Source organism: Triturus cristatus, chromosome 4_1, assembly GCF_964204655.1.
Source record: "Triturus cristatus chromosome 4_1, aTriCri1.1, whole genome shotgun sequence".
Classification (NCBI taxonomy): Eukaryota; Metazoa; Chordata; class Amphibia; order Caudata; family Salamandridae; genus Triturus; species Triturus cristatus.
The window spans coordinates 1266481265-1266494398 of record NC_140585.1 but is presented as its reverse complement, the minus strand read 5'-3'; positions in this window follow the sequence as shown (position 1 = coordinate 1266494398).

Genomic DNA, 13134 nt, shown 5'->3' with positions numbered 1-13134 from the left:
GCTCCCATCCGATGAGAAGCACCAACACTCTCCTCCTCGTCACCCCTCTGCTAAAAAACGAAATCCTCGCAATCTCGTTCCTTCTCTGGTAATGCTCCCAACATCTGGAACGCCCTCCCTTTTAGACTTACGCTGTAACCCATCATGCTTCTGCTTCAAAAAAGACCTCAAACTTTACCTGCTTAACAAATATTGGCGGCCCTTAAATCTTCTCTCCTCTCACCTGCTTTTACCCTCTCCCTATCCCCCCCACCTTTTCCTCCCCGCCACCCGCCCCTTTTTTTACTTTTTTGCCCTCCTTCTTCCCTAACCTTTGTTCCCCCTCCTCCTCTCCCTTACCCCTTACCTCCATTCCTCCACCCCTCCTTACACTCCAAACCTACTCCCTTTATACCTTGACCACTTAGCTGTCCTCCTGTTGCTGTTTAAATCGTGTTTACTCCTGTTACTTTTGTCTGCAATCCAACACCTCCGCCACTCATTTATCAACGCAATCCATCTGTTCATTGTGTTCTATATATTTATCTTGCCTGAATGCTGCATTTTCTTTAATTGTTTTTTACTATAGTATGTGTATTGCTTATAATACTTTATAACTGTACTATTTTCAAACGTATGTGAAGCGCTCTGATACCCATGGGTGTAGCCAGCGCTATATAAAACCTTTTTTAATAATTTTTTTTTGTAATCTTAAATTGGCATTTGTCAGTGACGAGGAAGCCAATGCAGTCTCTTCCAGGATGTCAAATGTCCTGCAATTCCTGACGCTGCACATGAGGCCCACAACTGCTTAACTTTCTAAGGTGCAGGATTCATTCTAGGAGAGCACCTTTATCCATCCAGTTGAATTAGTTGGTTTTAAAGTCCACAACTGATTTAATAGTTACTGCTCTGTGATCTGGCTTCCACTTACAACTTACTTAGCTAGAACTGTTACCTCTTCCCGAGCTGTTGGCACTGCCAATGTTTCTCCATGAGGTAATTATCAGTATGTTTAGATACTAAGAGATGATTGTAATGCTATGTTATTATGTATATTGTGATTGATATCTTCTTTTCCTCTCTACTTTTTTCATTTTCTTCTTTCCCTCTTCTCTTCTTCTTTAGTCTTAAGAAACTAATAATCGCTAGAATTCCTTCAAGTGTTATGATTATTTTGCTGCTAAGCATTGCGGCTTTCAATTGTTCTGCTCACTAATCTATAATAATTTGTTTACATTTGATGGTTTACTGTTCTATTTCTGATGCACTCACAATGCTCAGGCCATGTATATCATTCATTATATTCTTGTATTGTTTTATGATTCTTTTCAATAAAGCATCTTAAACTTAAAAAACTAGTTACTGCTCTGTCTTCCCCATAAGGTATAGATTAATGTGTGTCAATATCCTAATGCAGCGAGTTTAGTTCTCAAACTACAGCATGATGTTCCATAATGAGCAATTGGTGAAAAAACACACCGGATGCTGGATCTGGTGATTCATCTGCGTGGCTGGGGTGAAGGCCCAAGTGTGAAGCCATCAGCCAGGGCTAGTGTTTAAGCCCACAGGACGTGTCATTGTGGTTTAACTTTATGAGCTCGAGCTAGTGAGCATGAGAAATGATGGATCAGAAGCTAGGACTGGTTAAAGGTTTCACACATGACATGGGGCCTCTTGTCCACTGTACATATGTTGCTCTAAGTAAAGGCATGCTGCATTCCCTCTGAAGGTTTTCCATTCTAGAAAGTAGAAAGGATCTACATTTAGTAACACTTATAATTACATTCCTATTGTGTATTGATGCCCACGTTTTGGGGAGTTAGTCCCTCTTTAACAAACAGTGCACGTTATATACAGAAGTCCTGAGTTGAGGCAGCAAAGAAAACAAGCATTGGCATAGCCAATAGGTCTCGCCTTTTGGACCTTACATGTGTTTAGCCATGCAACCGTTGCGTAACTAAATACTTATAAGGTCTCAAAAGCGAGACCTATTGGTTATGCCAAGCGGCCGTGGGGCCGCGAAAGTGAAAGTAATCGCGGTAAAAGCGGCGCGCGCGCCCGCGCACATGCACTGTAGCTCTATGCTGGCCTGGTAGCACTTTTTGGAGCCCTCTCAATAATGGTGACCACACCGTTATCCGCTTCAATCAACACGCATGCACAGACGTCACCCAATGATTACACTGACACTTTCTTTGTGGGTGAAGAACTGCTGCAGGTTTATTTCATACAACATAAGTATGACAATAAAAATGGGTTATCTTACGGGCGATCCAGGGCAAGCAGCCCCTAGCTGCTCCGCCCGCCTGGTGAGCCAGCACACACGGTGGGTCGATGCCCGGCAGTGTGGCACATATTTATTTTCAGATCATCCACTGGGTCACGTGATCTGTCTCCTACTCCCGCCCCTTCTGACAGGGGCGGAGCGTGTTGTGGCACACCCCCGGTTGGTCAGGCCCCCCAACCGCCCGAAGGACTAACGGGGCGCCGTCGCGGTCTTCCCAGAACCCCCTTCGGCTCCTGGACCTTGGCTCGGGCACCCTTACTGTGCCGGACAGGGGTACCCTTACTGTACCGCCTGTCGCAGAGGTACCCTTACTGTACCTGTCTGCATCCAGATCGCCCTGTAACTCCGCCTGCAACGCAAAAGAAAACATTAAAACATTCCAATAACGCTCTGTCTCCGCCACGCAGGGTAAGCGGAAAGGGTGAAAATACGCGTGTCCGAGCTGGAGCGGCGCGCAGCAAGCAGAGGAGGAACTGGGCGAGAGGGACGCCTAAGTAGGGGGGCTAGCCTCGCCCCCCACCCCCAACGGCCCACCTCCACCTACACACTATTGGGAGGTCTCCTCCCTGGGCGTAGCCTCGCGTGCGAGGCAGAAGAGGGGGAAGGCTGCGACGGGCGGCCACTAGAGAGCTGCCCTGCTGATGTCCCACTGCGTGGGACGCGGGCAGCGGCATAGTGACCACACCGTCATCCGCTTCAATCAACACGCATGCACAGACGTCACCCAATGATTACACTGACACTTTCTTTGTGGGTGAAGAACTGCTGCAGGTTTATTTCATACAACATAAGTATGACAATAAAAATGGGTTATCTTACGGGCGATCCAGGGCAAGCAGCCCCTAGCTGCTCCGCCCGCCTGGTGAGCCAGCACACACGGTGGGTCGATGCCCGGCAGTGTGGCACATATTTATTTTCAGATCATCCACTGGGTCACGTGATCTGTCTCCTACTCCCGCCCCTTCTGACAGGGGCGGAGCGTGTTGTGGCACACCCCCGGTTGGTCAGGCCCCCCAACCGCCCGAAGGACTAACGGGGCGCCGTCGCGGTCTTCCCAGAACCCCCTTCGGCTCCTGGACCTTGGCTCGGGCACCCTTACTGTGCCGGACAGGGGTACCCTTACTGTACCGCCTGTCGCAGAGGTACCCTTACTGTACCCGTCTGCATCCAGATCGCCCTGTAACTCCGCCTGCAACGCAAAAGAAAACATTAAAACATTCCAATAACGCGCTGTCTCCGCCACGCAGGGTAAGCGGAAAGGGTGGGAATACGCGTGTCCGAGCTGGAGCGGCGCGCAGCAAGCAGAGGAGGAACTGGGCGAGAGGGACGCCTAAGTAGGGGGGCTAGCCTCGCCCCCCACCCCCAACGGCCCGCCTCCACCTACACACTATTGGGAGGTCTCCTCCCTGGGCGTAGCCTCGCGTGCGAGGCAGAAGAGGGGGAAGGCTGCGACGGGCGGCCACTAGAGAGCTGCCCTGCTGATGTCCCACTGCGTGGGACGCGGGCAGCGGCATAGTGACCACACCGTCATCCGCTTCAATCAACAGGCATGCACAGACGTCACCCAATGATTACACTGACACTTTCTTTGTGGGTGAAGAACTGCTGCAGGTTTTTTTCATACAACATAAGTATGACAATAAAAATGGGTTATCTTACGGGCGATCCAGGGCAAGCAGCCCCTAGCTGCTCCGCCCGCCTGGTGAGCCAGCACACACGGTGGGTCGATGCCCGGCAGTGTGGCACATATTTATTTTCAGATCATCCACTGGGTCACGTGATCTGTCTCCTACTCCCGCCCCTTCTGACAGGGGCGGAGCGTGTTGTGGCACACCCCCGGTTGGTCAGGCCCCCCAACCGCCCGAAGGACTAACGGGGCGCCGTCGCGGTCTTCCCAGAACCTCCTTCGGCTCCTGGACCTTGGCTCGGGCACCCTTACTGTGCCGGACAGGGGTACCCTTACTGTACCGCCTGTCGCAGAGGTACCCTTACTGTACCCGTCTGCATCCAGATCGCCCTGTAACTCCGCCACAGCTCTGGGGAGGCAACCGTCGCTGCCAGAGCCCCCCCTTCCTCCCTTTGCTGTTATATGTGCCCTGCCCCTGCGAGCCAGCTTAATGGGCTAAATTAGGGTCCTGTTCTGTAACCCGTAAACGACGGCATAATTTGCAACATTACTCAAAAGCCCAGGGCAGACGAACAAAGGATGTCTTTTGGCCCCACTGCTGTAAGCTTAGACGTGACTGGTGTTCCTAACCTTCTAAGCGAAGCCACAGCAGATCATCCTAACGTAATTATGGGAGGATCTAGCACCTGCACATGGAGCCAGAACTGAACCATAGCTGAATTCCTCAATCCATCGATTCCCTTCATATCCTAGCACGAAGGTTTTGATTTCCACCCTATCTACAAAGGTGATGTATTGATAGCGTCATGGTTCCTGAGTTGCTGCTGCTACTGCGAGGATTGCATGATTTCTCGGCTGGGCAAAACATTTTTAACGCAACTGCTAATCGGACGCCGTTTATCATGACTCCGGGTAAAGCCAATTTGACTGACCGAACTGCCGAAGAATACATCTCTCAGCTCGGGGACCCAAATATGTGAATGTTTCCCAACTCCCTGGCTCCAAGAAAGGCTGAGTGGGAAGTGCAACACCTAAATCTGTTTCTCAGGCTGGGAAATATGGCCTAGGTAACAGGCATAGGTGAATTAGGCACTAACCTGCAATCCTATTAAGATTTTCCAATTGGCCAAATTAAGTGCCTTCCTCGCTTGTATTTGCGTTCCCAACAGCACAACAAGCAGGGTGAAGGTAGCGTGTGATTCAGCCACTTTACCTACGTATATAAACACAAGCTGACATCACGGGTATATAAATTTGCTTGCTTTCACAAGGTATTATCCTATTGTTTACTGCAAACTGACCCATATCTTAGCAACATCTCCTCGTTTTAGCCTGTCTACTTGCAATTAAGTTACATTAAATTGGACGCTAGAGTCTTATACTAGTCCCGCTGTCCATCCCAATCTTTTCTTGCTCTCCACTGGGACAGCGTATCCGATGAATAGAAGCTGGCTTTCGGACTTTATTGCTGCTGGAAAGGGTCAATAGGTGTGCCTACAGTCCTTGTTATACCGGTGTTGCTGTGCTATAGGTAATTCGTGGTGCCGCCATAGTGGCTAGAAAATGAAACGTCTTATTTTATCAAATGATTTGTTGTGAGCCCCAGTTATGATTTCGTTCATATCTTCATAGTTGACAGTGTCTCTATCTTGCCAATACCTGGGGCACGTCCGCCTTAAATGACGACATTACATCTGGCTTTTCCGCTAGCCTTGCCCATTACCCTGTCAAATGTCTGTGGAGAGCTGTACGTCTCTGGTCATGCTCATGGTCGCTCTCTGCTCTTTCCATTATTACTATGTAGCTGAGGGCATGCCATACACGGGTGTCTGGTTAAAGTATGCACAGGTCATTGACACTCTCCCACGTGCAGTGCTGTGACCGTTTGAAGTAGTTCATCAGATTCAGCCAGCCACCCCCCCAGGTGGAGGCTTGCACTCCCAAACTTCTGCTCGTGTAAAACCCGGCCCACCTCCAAGTCAGTGAAATTTAGTAATTCGCGACACTGACAACCCCAGGGGCCAAATACTGGGCTGTGTAAATGCGGCCCAAAACCACCATGAACAATTGGCTTGGAGTGGATGGGCGTTGCCTAGGCTGGCTGAAGGCAAAACCTTTGACCATCACACCTGGCAAGATGTGCCAACGCAGGTAGAATAAAGAGTTATCCTGCCCTCCTCACTTCCTTTCCCAGTTCGACACAGGTCGAAGAAGAATGCCCCTTCCAGAAAGGTCACGGCCTTATCCCTGAAGCCTATCCATACCGCATTCCACCGGAAATCTACAGCATTGCTTTGTAAAGCGTTTTCTGGTTCCCCAATCATCTGTGGTCGATATGCTTTCCCTCAGTTTGACCAAAATCTTAGCTAATCGTACGCCTGTCTAATTCCCAGGGCTGTCTGGTTTAATGCTTTCGCCTGGAATTGCCCCCCCAAATGTGGCCTCACACTGAACCTTCATCTGGCCCTGGCGCCTATCAAACCACAGTGAAAGCCTCTGTCACCTTCATACAATACATACACCAACCTCACAAGGTCGCAGAAGCGGCAAGCCAGGCTAAGTCTCGGTCAACCATGTCACTCCGTGCTTTCCCTGGCCTCCCTGTGGAACAGGGAGAATAACCTCAAAAATTGCTAAGTATGATAGACAAACCCAGGCCTTCCGCCTGTCTCAAAACAGCTCATGCTGCTGCCTTCCTGTATAGACTAAGCTGCCACTATGACTGAGTTGCAGAAAATATCACACCAGCCGTTTCCTAAAGCAAGGCTAAGGATGAAAGGCCGCCGCATCTCTTGACCTAAGCGTGGAACTACACAATACCTTCAAGATGTTATGTATGATACACAAACCCAAGCCCACAACTTGCCTCAACACAGCACAGGCTGCTGACTTTTCTATATACGCTAAGCCGTCACTATGACTAATTTGAGAAACCTTACCCCAGCTGTTTTTTAAATAGCAAGGCGAAGAGGAGAGACAGCAGCATCTCCTGACTCAAGCGTTGAACTTACATTAATAACATTGGTCGCTCAATTTCTGTGTTACACCTTTCCACAAGCTGACCATTGCAGCATGGTTGAGACTGGGATTTAGGCTGAACCTTGACCTATTTGTACACCTGCTGCCAGGGAACATATATGTACCTATAGACCTGCCCTTATCCTGTTGCACCACTTGGGAGACACAACTTTGTCCACTCGTACCCACCGGCATGGAATTAATGCCAACGAGATTAGTGACAGTTGCACTGTTCGAGCTAGAACCTGCGACTTTATTCATGTAATCAATTAATCTGCAAAGCCTGCCATTCCCCAACTTGGGCATATACGCAACCGCCTCTAGTGTCTTGCAATACCAGCTATTCCGAATCTGGCTGACGAAAACTACCATTGGCCAAGAGCTAAACTAGTAAAAAACTATACCATATGTTACTCAAAATGCTTACCATAAACCGTAATGAGTACAGACTCGTCATAGATCACCCTGGCCCCCCCAAACCTTTCCCAGGGAACTGGAGGGAAATGGACTCAATTGCGCAGGGCATGAAATACCAGAAGTTACTGATGACGACGTTTCCATGACCACTCGCAGATGCATTTAATTAGTTATATAGCGCCACTCCTACCAGTGTAGGGTGTCCGCGACTTTGCATCTCACACAAAAATTCCGCCGAGCCAATCAATCATATGCATATGGGTCAGTGCATAGGAAAGGTGACCTAAGCCAAAGGACTCAAAGTGTAGGCGATTCATGGCCTTCCCCACTGGCAGGCAGTATAGTTTAAGGCTGCTTGGCGTGGAGAAGCACAAGCTCGGTCGAGTCAGCCAAATTAACCCTCTTTGCAACACTAATCAATGTTCTAATGATATCTGCTTAGTGGTGTGAATACAGCTCTAGGATGAGCGTTCGTAGCTCACGGTTGACTATGAGGGCTGTAAGATCTACATTGCAAGTGACAAAAGGGTGCCTCCTTTGAACACAGTAACCTGCTGACCTCTATACATCATACACACTCTGAAAATCTACTTGGCACACGTTCTTTGCAGCGGGCCTATTTAACCGTCTGCACTACTACACTGAAGTCAAAACCTCCACTCTACAAATTCTTGATCTTTCTCCAGGATGGTAACGAATCGCACGAGTCATCCTGACTCGTGGCACCGACATAGTGGCGTGAAAAAAGAAACCTTATTTTATCAAATAATTCGTTGTGAGCCTTAAGAATCTGGCGCTTCCTGATCACATCTGGGGATGACACTATGACCGTACATCCTTTGGCGCCCGATAAATTGAATACCATTCAATTGCGCATTAATAGAACTTGTTATGTACAGCGCGTTGTAAGTAGTGCTGGGCTCTGATTAGATGCGCTATATAACAAATAAGTTGATATTATTATCACTCGTGTTCCATTCTGGGGGCTTAATAGAACTATCATCAGGTTGTCAGGCTTGGGACACACTGCAGCTGGCCCCTACGCTACTCTGCCAGTCTCAGGCCTATGACCGCAAAGCGCAGCGACACGGGGCGAACACAGCAGATATTCTATGCGCTTATGGCTGAAAATTGTTGCATATTTATATAGCTCGAACTCGTCCCGAAGGTATGGAGCGCTTTGCGTAGCACCGTATTTACATTAAACATTCTGGCATATGCTTTACCCCCCCCCTGGCTGTTAACTCTGCTTTGTTGTTGCCTATTTATATAGCGTGAACTCTATCTGCGAGCGTCTCTGCAACAATTAAACAACCCAAAAACAATGCATGTCCCGAAAACAGGGCGGCGTAGACCAAATTGTGAACATGCGTCTGGCACAAAGGTGCTCGGCGTTTGTCCCGAAAATTTCAATCTTTCTCGACCACACAGTGCATTTCAGATAAATAGAATGCTTTAGACCACACCGTAAACATCCCTGCACTACAAGCGCCCGGAATTTGTACCGTTTACGTTGCTGCTACGAAAACAATTGACGCCCCTGCCATCTAGGCTCGTCCCTCCGCTGAATATTAATTCTTGACCCAGAGTTCATATATTAGGCCAGGATCGACCGAGAGTTTGATGGGAGGAGCCATATAAATTAGACATGGCCCGCGTCATCAGCAATTTTACTGACACTTATTGCGTGTCGAGTAATAGAACCACCCCCATAGTGTCCGCCAGGTGGCATATATCTATCCCCAGTCGGAACCCAAAACCACGCCACTAATGCTGTGTCTCATGGTGTGCAGGTCAATTTCCCCGATTCAAATAGTGCGCCGCCTTTCTTACCCTGCCCTTCGTGCTTTCTATGGGTACCTGAAATCACAATATGGGAACGGACCAGACTGCAATTGGAACATAATGTTCACCGGGGATCATCACACGTCTATAACATGCGCGTATTATCGATGCATCTAAGCCATAATTATTCGCATATCCAACTGTTGTTCGAGGGTTGCCTGACGTCTACAGTATATCCTACTTTAAACCCGAGGGATGTGTCCCCACAGATAAACACACAGTGACTTCACCGATAAAAGCATTTTCAACAAATAAAGCACAATTATACCAATACAGCATCTTTCCAATTTCCTGCAGGCTGCTTAAGGTGCCCAGGCCCCACGTGCTTTTGGAGGCTAAACATAGGAGGAGAAATTCGCTGAAGCGCCTGGGAAAGGATTCTTGGAAAGTTGTGTCACCCCCAGACCTGCTCCCGCCCTGTATGTGTCCGGTGCTCACCTCCCGCACAGAATATTGAATTCGATATTTCCAGTCTTTATAAATGGTATGGTTTGTTTTCAAACAGACCGCTTCAACTGTGGGAAACACGACAAATATAAAATAAGGAAGTGTAAACACTTATATCGGCCTAATCTACTCTCACAAAGTCTCGGAACTGAACAAACTCCGTCACATGATTATTTGTTGTAGCCAAGGGAGCAGATCTCCGGGTCTTTCGGAGAAGAAAAGCATCCTTAATCATGCGAAGTGCACCTTGTGCCTAACGTACCGGCCAAGCGTGAATACCTCCCCAGCACCATCCAAATCTTTTTAAGTCACAGTCAGAACCGGCGATAAAACAATACAATCCTTGAAGTGTGGCTTAATCACGCCCTGGCAAACAACATGCAAACATGCCCATTACTGTGCTTCTACAGATGAGCTTGGAGAGGTGGCTGCTCGACAGTGAAAATTGCCTTCACTTTTCAAGCGTATATGAGAAATTGTGTTTCAGAGCACTTTGCACGGCTCTGGCAAAGTGTTTCAACACACAAAGAATTAAACAGCTCTCCATTTACATGTCCTGGACACGCACGGGCCCCCTCCCACCACACGCAGAGCCTGACTTGCTCGATATCGGAGGGGGGGGGGGGCATACTCACAGAAGCACGTGCGCCTTTCAGCCTGGACTGCCCGGTCCAAGTTGGGTGGAGAGGCGCTGCCTCTCTGCACTGCGGAGAGTGGATACCCTTTGTGCACGCCGCGACCACAGAGGCCGAGCACCATCCGTCACCTGCTCTACACACGCCCTCGTCAGCAGCCCTGCAAATCACTCCTGTGCCTCGTATCGATTTCAGGGCAACGAGTAGCTGCCGTTCTATTTCGCCGTCACCAGCCCGCTTTCCGGCCTGTAACCCAAGCGAAACTCCCTTTCACGCAAGATGAGCAACAACAACTAGTAAACTTGCGTCTTTAAAAGCTGCACGTGGTTCCATTATGAGGTACAATGTAAGAAAAGATGAACTACGTTCAGAAATACACACTGTACTTATAGTACATATATATTAGGCCAACGGTGACAAGGTGGCTCAGCCAGCCAGGTGGAAAAACAAACCATGGGCAAATTACGGGACGTGCCATGGCCAACGGAAGTGGAATTATTAAAACATGTCGGACAACGGCCGCCAACAGCATGAGCCACAAAAAACGCTTGCTGCCAGAAAGCCAGGTGGAAAACCAACCACAAAGCGCCTCGCTAGTTGCAATTTTGTTCAGTGTGGCGCTTTCCACGGCCGTAACGTCTGCCCTCACTATGCACCATACGTGGTCGCTGTGCTCGCATATATTACCCACGCGCACTTTGCAAATTCAAATAACCCGCTCGACTGATGCCGCATGTAAACTTCTTTCAGCGCTGATCCCTAACTCCCCAACGCAAATCTGCTCCGGCTGCCGCGCCTCACCCCGCTGATCCCTGGATACATTCGGAAGGGTGGCCCGAGCCCCCGAGCAGCTTCTGAGGCAACCCCAAGGATCGACTGCGCACTACACAGGTAAGGAGTTCTGGGTCCGGGGGCCACCCACAGGCACGCCTGCGCAGCCACAGCCAGCAATGGCGTCAGGGCAGCGCGATCGCTAATTCATGCAAGGGCTTATCAACAGCCCAGGACCCCACACGGGCAACCAGCGAACCACTCACCGCACAAACCCGACCCCCACTCCAAATGGGGCCCGGGACAACTGCCACGGCGCCCGGCTGTCACCGCATAGCCCATACCGCCGACAAAAGACTACGTGGGAGGGGGCAACAACACCCCTACACTCACCGGAAAAATGCCGACGCCAGGACCCGACAGCGGAAGAACCGACGCCAGACAATGGACCCATATCTCGCGTGGCCAGGAGCGCCAATTCGCGCGGCCAGGGGCGCAGGAAGCAGAGTCCACGCGTGTCCGAGCTGGAGCGGCGCGCAGCAAGCAGAGGAGGAACTGGGCGAGAGGGACGCCTAAGTAGGGGGGCTAGCCTCGCCCCCCACCCCCAACGGCCCGCCTCCACCTACACACTATTGGGAGGTCTCCTCCCTGGGCGTAGCCTCGCCCGCGAGGCAGAAGAGGGGGAAGGCTGCGACGGGCGGCCACTAGAGAGCTGCCCTGCTGATGTCCCACTGCGTGGGACGCGGGCAGCGGCAGTCTCGCCAGACCAGCGCATGCGCTGGGTCAGGTGAGACCTAAAAAGCAGCCAAAGCCCTTAACTTAGGGGACATGGCCGCCTCCTCTTCATGTTTACTCAGGCTGCCGCTATGTAAACTGTGGTTTTGATGCATCAGTGAAGGGATTGTCATTCTGTGCCTCCGTGGGCTACGGATTTAAACGGAAGTGCTTCGTGTTTCAGCTTTCCATCGCAGATCCCTTGTTTGCAGACGCTGCTACAGCAATCCCTACTGTGGAAAGGCATGCTTATTTATTTATGTTTTATTTTTATCGTTTTGTAAAGCGCTGGCTTATGGCTGGCGGCCCATTCGTAGCGCTGATGTTCTGATGGGTCCTGTTTGCTCAGATGGAGTGAGTAGGAGCGTTCTTTAGGGGTCATACGACCTGTGAAACTGGGCGAAGCATTTGTAGGGCAGCTCTGGGGTTCTCTGGGATTTATCTCAACTAAAGGAGACGGCCCTGTATGGATCTCTTGCGTGTGGTACGTTCTAAGAAGTTCTTGAACAGTGAGGAAGTTTAAAGTCCCGAAAGTCCTATTTGTAGGATTTGAAGAAAAGAACCAGCTTTGTGCAGTCGGAAGTGACGGTTTTCTTTTATTCTTCTCGTTCACCCACCACTCTCTAGGTAGGGCTAGGGACACAATTGCGTAGCTAGACCTTAGACCGCCCGGGGCGATTTCTTTAGTGCCCAGCGACAGCCGCACTGAAGGGGGGGGGGGGGGGGGTTGGGTTGCTGACGTTTGCTGGTAAAACCGCCCCCCTCCCCCACTTCTACGCCACTGCCTCCGCATGCTCAAGCTAGTTGGTAGAGTTATTAATCATGGTTTATGAAAGACTAGGTGTCAACGGCTGCCACCATTCACAAGATGGAGATGAATTGGGCGCTACTAGTAATAAAGGGCTCTGGCTTTTGAAGATACCATAGGTAAAATTTGCTCCACGTTTTAATCCTCGACAAAGTGTCAGTAGTAAAAATATACTAAGATGAAATGAGAATGTATGTGCATGGTCGAAAAGCACCTTCCATAAAGATCTAGAGGTTAAGTAAATTTACAAGCAAAAAAAGGACACTGTCTAATCTTGTACAGAATACGAGTGAAACTTACTTAGGTCTGTTAAGTGAAAAAGCCGTACAAAGAGCTGTGTGTTATACAGCAGCAACCAACCTTACTGGAGCCGAACGAAGAATTGTCATTCAAGTAAAGGGGTCTTACAAAGCCTGCCTCGTGGTTATGGGGTCTGCTTCAAGGGACTTGTTGATATTTTTTAGCTTTTCCTTTGAGTGGTGGCACCTGAATGGTAGTCGTGGGTGAGAAAATTACACATTAC